Source organism: Alosa sapidissima, chromosome 19, assembly GCF_018492685.1.
Source record: "Alosa sapidissima isolate fAloSap1 chromosome 19, fAloSap1.pri, whole genome shotgun sequence".
NCBI lineage: Eukaryota > Metazoa > Chordata > Actinopteri > Clupeiformes > Clupeidae > Alosa > Alosa sapidissima.
Window position 1 is genome coordinate 15249389 of NC_055975.1, and position 8910 is coordinate 15258298.

An 8910-nucleotide genomic window follows, 5' to 3' on the forward strand; every position below is an offset into this window, starting at 1 on the left:
GTGTGACACGAGTTAAGCTTGTTTTAAGATGGCAAAAGTTTGAACTAGCCAACTAGCTCCGCTGGTAGGAAAACACATGGGACTCAGCGCTGTCCTATTGTGTGCAGAAGGAATTTAAAAGACAACCGATTATCCCGCCCCTCGGACTGAGCACTGCGAACGGTGAGTGCCCAGACCCTACATTTTAATGTGGGTCTGGCTCGTCAGGCTACTGAATTGTTGGTATGTGATGGTAATACTGTATTTAATTACATGCAATATTGGATAACATTAAAGTTTATTACATTTTTTCAGTACCCCCCAAACTATTATTTTTAGTGCTGTCAAACGATTAAAAATTTTAATCATGATTAATCGCTGAATTCCTATAGTTAATCACGATTAATCACATATTTTATCGCATGATTAAAATTCTATTATTTTGCATTTCTGAACTTTCCAGGAGTCCATGTTAACAATATAAAGCAATTATTGTGTATCTTGATTATGATTCAAATGAAAGCAAAGCAAGTTACTTCATTAACTTAACTTTAAGTAGGTCTATTTGATTATTTCAAATCAAATTTCAAAAGATGTGCAGCAGACTTGAGGCAACACAATATATTCTTCAGAAATATAGCTAATAAAGGGCATAACAAACATTATCTTTGAGTTCAGTTGAAAATAAGAAACTTTTCGACATGAGTGCACTGCCATTTTATAGGCCTACAGTCTATGGTGCACTGTCACTTGCCACACACATCAAGGGCGCGGGAAGGGGGTGCTGAGGGTGCTGAGATAGATTTAAAAAAAATATTATATATATTTTTAAATAATTACTAATTCGCTGTCTGACATTATTTATATTTTTGTATGTGAAATGATGAGTCAAATAGCAAAAAATGGTTATGGATAGGTTCGAATATAGGCTACTAAAAATTAACAGTTTTAGAGATCAACGTGAACGTGAGTCAGTTACTGTAAGAACCGTAGCGTGGTTTCATCTATGTGATAGCGATCAAGTGTGTAGGCCTATGGTTGATATAGGCCTACATATTCTATGCGATTTACACGTTAAAAAAAAACATGGATAAGCTGAAAGAAACTTTAATTGTGTTTTACAGTTTTGCAAAAATAATAAATGCATAGCTAGTGAAATCATTCACTATCTAGTAGCTAAGATAGAAATTATTAGGACACATACTTGCTGTGGAGACGACACACTTTAGGCTATTCAGAAATTATTTGCGAGATCATTGCAGCCTGATTATTAGCCTATATTTAAAGCCTAACATCTCTGGTGTGGTTTTGACGATCAGAAAAGTAATTTTCCTTAGCTATACTGAAATAGGCTAACGATGTCAAGAGCGCTTCTGTGGGGTTAGGGTGGGCGCAGTGGACTCGGAGTGCTGTCGCGGAACATTGGAATTTGTGGCTGCCCAGGACTTTTCTAAAACCTCTCGCTATCACCCGCACACTGCACTAAAATTACGTATTTAGCTGTCAAAATCCTAAACATGTCCTTGGGGGGGGGGGAGGGAGAAATCGTCGGACATCCATTATTTTTGTTATTCAGCACCCCTGGTCAAAAATAGGTTCCCGCGCGCCTGACACACATCAGCGCCGAAGTTTTTAACATGCAAACACTGTATGAACAATGGATTTTATGGAGCGGCGTCGACCAAATATAACTGAATCGTGATTTACACGCCGGCAAAGTGCGAAGCTGGTGTGCAGAGTTGTATTGAAAAGAATGCAATCTAATGTACAGTAAATGAATGTCGAAAGCAGTGTACATCGCACTCATGTCGGCATCGGTGTCCACAGCAATTTAAAACACCATTCAGCTGACCGGGAGTTCAGAACTGTGTTGGTGTTTATTGTACGCATCTACTCTTTGGCCGGCTCGTAAGCCCAAACAAGTGTGTGCAGCATGCCTTTACGTAGCGCATCATCATAAAGATAGGTTATATTACATTTAATCTGCATCACGCCCAATTTTAGCGGAAAACAAGTTATATATCATTGATTCTAATGGGAAAGACAGATAGCCTAATCACACCTTGACGTTACATCTAGTTATTAATTTACAGGCCAATTATCTCACCTAGTTGTAGGAAAAAGGCTACGTTCATATTACAAGTGATAGAATGAATGTGTGACTTATGTTTAGTTGATGTTATGACATGTAAAGTTAAGCTTGCCGAACTTAGTTATAGTCAGCCACGGGCAGTTTGACTGTGCCTACATTCGTGATACTCCTGTTAACGTTAGTAGGCTAAACTGGAAAGAGCAAAAAATAGGAACATATAATGGTCACATTAATCCCATAAACACACAGATAACTCTTACACCAACCTTATTTTGTGCCTTTTATTCACGTTTGTTTCAAGATTTAGTAAGTATAACACCTTTTCGCTCCCCACTTCTATGCAGCATAGGTTTCCATTATCCAAACAGCTCCCTTTCCCCTAAAAGGGGGCGTGTACATGCAGCATGGTCTAGCTAGATCTAGTGTGGTGTTGTAGTTGTTCTAACGTTACTAGTTGTTGCAACAGCTTGTGAAAAAACTACAAAGTTTTTTAAGTTTGTTACACCAAAAAGAATGTTAATCTCGCGATAAAAAAATTGACGCCGTTAAAATAGGTTTATGTTAACGCCGTTAATAACACGTTTAACTGACAGCACTAATTATTTTCATCCCTTTTGGGAGGGTCCAAGTCTCATCTTGGGGGGTCGGACCCCCCCAATACCCCCCATAATTCGAACCATGGCTCCAGGCTTGGAATTTCATAATTTTAGGGGCAAGGCCACTTGGCCTTCAGTTGAGCATATTTGTGGGGGGCACAAAGGCCACACATCAGGGCACCAAGGCCAAAGTTAACTATACAGTAGGCTACATAAAAATGATCAAAGTTGTATTTAGCCTATTCACAGCAGTAGACCAGCATCACAGTATGAAACAGTACAAAAACATGAAACATGACATATTACATAACTGTAAATCATACAACTGATTTTAATATTTACAGATATCTAGGCTATATTTAACATTTATTTTCTATTTGGCCTGTTATGAAATCATGTATTGAACAATTTAAGCACAGCTCAGCTTTAAGAAACTCAAATAGCCTACATCCATGCTTACATTTTTTGATCATTAAGGCTACTTTGACAAACTCTTAGTCAGCTGTATATCTTCTGATTTTAATATTTACAGATATCTAGGCGATAATTGTAACATTTATTTTGTATTTGGCCTGTTATGAAATCATGTATTGACTGACATCCCGGGTGTTCTGAACGTCAGTGACGACATGCTGGTATGGCACCAGCCAAGAGGAACATGGCAAGAGCCTGGAGGCGGTCCTTACTCCCTTCAGTGACTGTAACCTCACACTTAATGCTGACAAGTGTGAATTCAACAAGACCAAGGTGGGTGGACCAAGGGGTGGTGAAGACAAAGAAACTGTCAAGAGAAAAAGTGTGGTTCCCAGGAATAGACCAAAAGACAGAGGACTGCATCAAAACCTGTCTTGCTTGCCAGGCAGTGACAAACACCAGACAGTCTCATGCACCACGCCAGATGACTCCCCTTCCAGCTGCACCATGGACTGAGGTGAGTGTGGATTTTTGCTAATTGCCATTGGAGAATACTTACTTGTAGTGATGGACGATTACTCAAGGTTCCTGGTGGTGGAGAAGGTGTCCACCACATCTGCAAAAGCTGTTATACCAAAGCTAGACAGCATGTTCTCATTTTTTGGCATCCCAGAAGTTGTCAAGAGTGACAATGGTCTGAGGACTTCTCCAGGTTTGCTTCATACCTGGGCTTCCGCCACAGAAAGATAACTCCTTACTAGCCCCAAGCAAATGGGGAGGTTGAGCGTTTTATGAAGACATTGAAAAAGACAATCAGGATTGCCACACTCGAACGCAAAAACACTCAACAGGAACTAAATCGCTTCCTGAGAGCATACAGAGGAACCCCACAAAGCACCACTGGGAAACCACCTGCCACAGCCATCTTCAGCAGACAGGTGCGCACAACACTACCCAGTGTCCAAAACATAGTTCCGGACAAGCTCATGAGAGCCAGAGACACACAAGCAAAAGAGAAGATGAAAGGGCATCATGACAAACACTTCTGTCGTCCCTCCCCTGCTCTGAAAGTGGGATATTATGTGCTGGTCTGTGACCAGAGAACAAATTCCTGTCCCCTTTTCATCCGGATCTGTTCCAAGTCACTGCAGCAAAAGGAACAATGATAACTGCTCAACGGGGGCAGCAGAGAAACATGTCACACTTCAAGCAAGTGTCCCCCACACTTGGTCCAACTGCTACACAGGGAGGGGACAACAGCACACAGAGAGACTGAACCAAATGACTTTGTCCACAATGATGAACCAAACCCAACGGCACTGTCAGGCCCAGTGACCTCAGGTGCCCCTCGCTACCCAAGAAGGGTCGCTGTGAAGTGGCCAGAGTACCTTGATGATTTTGTGCCATAACTTAACATGACACCTTGAACTGTGTCATGGAGGACTAGTTTGGTTCTTGTAGGCCTCTGGAAAAAAATGTAATGTTTTACTTTCTTGGGAATGTTGGAGGGGGGTGTTGTTCAGCCATTAGGGGAATACACCTTCAAGGACACAGGGAGTTGTGGGATAGTGAACAGAGCCACGGGGCAGGAAGTGGGACAGAAGTGATGATTGGATATGTGCACGTTATGAATGGAGCCAAATAAACATGCCGGAGTTCTATGGCTACTACAGAAACGTTGTTCTCATCTATGAGAGTGAAAGTAGACTACTGTATTACATCATGGAAGTAACTTCTGCGAATAACCAAACTGAAACATCTGAACAACCAAAGTCTACCTGTCCTAGAAAGTAGGGTAAGTGAGCAATAAAGTAGCATAGCTTTAGCAACTGGTAAACCAGTATTAATCTGTAGTCTCTGTTGTCCCGTCTGATAACAGTTGAGCGGGCACAGCTTTACCTGAAGCACTGGTGGATCTTGAAGTCCTTCACAGGGAAAAAGCGTGAATGACTGTTCAAGAAGGTTGACCCGTAGCCTGGCCCACCTAGGCTCCTTTCACGGAGACACTGGTCTGGAACATCATAGTTCACTAATGTTTCCCAGTCAGCGATGAGAGGGTTGCCGCTATAGATTCGAAACCGAAAGTGGCTGTAGGTAAAGGTAGTAGCAACACCTGCCAACATCAAAAATTGCAGTCGGAAGAGTGTGTACATTTATTTACAGCAAAGGCTCACATAGATTGTTTCCTGACTGCCAACGCTGTTTTCTGTCAGTTTGTAAAGTTTAGGCGAAATAGGAAGTAACGTCAGGAATCCCTGATCAATGTGATTGGTTAGGTTGGACCAATGATTTCAAAGTTAACGCTACAGTATGTCTATGCCCGTCACCATGCTAGCTTTGTAAAGGATTCCCAATCATGAGTGACCAGACTCAGTTTGGTTTCCCAGGCTAGTTGACCCGGGCTATAAGGCAGTGGCAGAGCCCAGGTGTAGGTCGACCTGTCTGTGATTGACAGATGTCATAGCTGGTCATGCCCAAGTTGATTCCTATAGAACACAGAATGAATGAAAGAACTAGGCCTACAGTATATTTGAATCTCTACTTGGCACAGTCCTTTGTTTTCAAAGTTTGAAAGCGAGAGCGAACAGAAGACAGAGCCGGGGAGCGGCCCGATGTGAACGTCATTTCTGTGCTCTCAATTATAATTGTTACAGTCGTGATAACAGTTTTATTCACCACGAGATTATTTTTCCCTCGGCAGTTTCTGTATTTACGCTCTCGATTCCATGTGCTCGCATAATTAAGGCAGCTAACTGACGCCATATTAACTAGCAAATATATTTTGTCTATTCATTAAATTAGCTTTAGTTGGACTTAGCACTTTGTCCATCATTCAAATTAGGTCCATAGGTTTAAATCTAATGTTGCATGCCACTACACTCCCTTCAAGAGTAATGCTTTCACTTGCTTATTCCAGATCAGTCAATGCGAACTAGTAGCTCAATCAGCTTCAATCAGCTTACCTATCCATTAATTCCAAAATATTGTGATTAAATTGGGCCCTCGCTTTATGGCTGCCATATTTGGGAGGGTCACATGATGAACTTGCTGTTCTGCTATTGGCTGGCAAGAGATACACCTTAGTGAAATTGAAATTATTGCTAAAGTGCTAAAGAAAGACTAAGTTAACCTGAAGATTTGGTGCAAATAGATCATTCTGTGACTTGCCATGATAGGTGAAGGCTACTGTGACAGTATTTACCAGCAGGTGGCAGAGTTGAGTTAGAAAATCGTGCCGTGTGTGTGTGTGTGTGCGTGTGTGTGTGTTTGTGACCTGGTGTGTGCGTCATGATGCTTCTGCTTGTCTGACTGTATCTATGTTAATTTATGCGTAGGCGTGCTCTTCTCCGGATGTGTAATTTAACTGAAGCATGATTGTGCATGTGTGTGTGAGAGTGTGTGTGGCAAAAGAAAGTGTATGTAACAGTGAAATGGGTTTGAATTTGCTTTTGTTGTTATGTGTAGTGCCAGATATGGATGAATGAAAGATGAACGACAGCACAGATGTAGAAGGGAGTTCTTACTTCAGGCTCCTCCTGCTTCTGTCTCTCATCCTCTGCTTTTTTCTGTCTCTCTCTCTCTCTCTCTCTTCCCCTCCCTCTCCTCCTCTCTGTCACGCTCTCCTCATCTACAGGAAATAATTTATCCACCCCTACTGTCTCCATGGCAACAAGGAAGGGAAATCCATTTCATCAGTCTTTCCATCTCAGTCCCTCTTCTCTCCCACCCTCCTTCTCTCTCTACCCCCCTCCCCCCTTCATCTTCACTCTGTGAGAAGCGAAAAAGAATTAATACTCTGTGTCAGCAGGCCTCATTCACTTGGGTTTTCTTCAGAGAGAGAGAGAGAGAGAGAGAGGGAGAAAAGGAATGGAAGAGAATGGGAAGGTGTACCCTGTGCTTGTGGCTGTGTGTGTGTTGTTGCCTTTGTGCTGTTTTGATGGAGTGATTGATGAGAATGTCAGTTCTATCAGTGGCACCATCTTACAGACTCTGCTGACACTCATTCACCACAGTGTTTCTTCCCCTTCACACTGTTAATACTTGGATTTGAATTTCACTCCTGCAGATTCATCATTTGTCATCACAAGAGTCATGTTGTGTGTGTATGTGTGTGGTGTGTGCGTGTGTGTGTGTGTGTGTGTGTGTGTGTGTTCCTGTGGTGCTCAGAGGTGTCTCGTGAGGTGTGGATGTATGTGTGGTTTCTGACAGCAGGGCTGACCTCTCTGTAATCCCATGGGGCACTGGGGCAGGAACAGCCAACAGATGCTAAAGACACCAGATGGCCTCAAATCAGAATTTAAGTCCCCCAGTGCACACACACACACACACACACACACACACACACACACACACACACACACACACACACACACACAGAGAGATAGTGGAAGAGAGAACTGCTCACACATGCATGAAAATAAACACACACAGGCACAGACACAGAAACGCACAGAGACACACACACACACACACACAGAGAGAAAGAGAGACAAATGTTTGTGTGTAAACATAAATGGGTGTTTTGATGTTTAATCCTTTAATCATAGCCATACACAAACTGTTCTAGTCTATAATGATGGAATTCCTGTTTTTAATCTGATTTTGATCAGAATTAAATTGTTTAGCTGTGATTTAAAATCAATATATTTTACCATGTAAATAAGAAGAAGTTGAACCAATCTGTGAATATTTCGTGAATATTTTGTGTTTAATACATTATTTTCCAAGATTTGAACTTCTCGGTTGGCCTTTGTGGGGAAAGACCCTTGAAGAAAGACCCTTGAAGAAGATGTTTTTGAATATCATCTCTGACATTAAAGCCTAGTCTACAGGGAAAGGGGAAGTTGCCTCCAGTCGACTAAATCCTTTCTGTACTTATATTGTCATCCTCATCATCATCCTTCATCAATCACCATCCAACATCACACTTCACCTGCCGGATTCTTCTGTTTAGACTATGTGTTTATTTCATTCATGTTTTTCACATTCATTTTAATCTTATGGAAACAATGTGTGAAAATGGAGCTTAAAGCTTAAAGTGGAAGGAAAGTGGAAGAAATTGTTTGAAGTTCAAACTTTGATCCATGATGGTTATGATAAAAATGTCAGCTGTGATTCCAAAAAATACTGTGATATTGTGTCTCTGGGACATGGTGACTGACTCATGATTGTTTTCATGTGTTGGAGACTGCACGATAGCAGACAATATGATGGCAGTAGGGAGGGGTAAATTTGAAGATGACTGATTGTGTTGGATAAATGTTGTGATTGGGGTGGTTAGATAGCTGTGCTTATCGCCATGGTAACATCATGGTAACGTAACACCAACATTATGGTGACAGTGTGCTGGCTCTGACCTGTGTACAGTAAAAGTGAATGTGATAAACAGGCAGGCTGGGCAGAGACGGTCTGCTATGGTGTAATTACCCATAATAGTAATCTGATTTCAGCTGCAAATCTCTTTATACACACACACACACACATACACACACGCACACACACACACACACACATATACACACACATGTACATACACACACACACACACACACACACACATGAGACTCAAACACACAAACTCACACTGAGCACACATATGCACATAAATTAGACTCAAACACACAGACACACACACACACACACACACACACACACACACACAAACAAACACACACACACACACACACACAGAGATACACTCACAGGAATAGAATACACAAGTTCATCCACACTGTCTCCAATCTTTGGTTCTTTTCTCATCCATCTGTCTGCTCAGGTACCATTTCCTTTCCTTCCCTCCATTCAGCCACTGTCCTGTCAGAATCCACC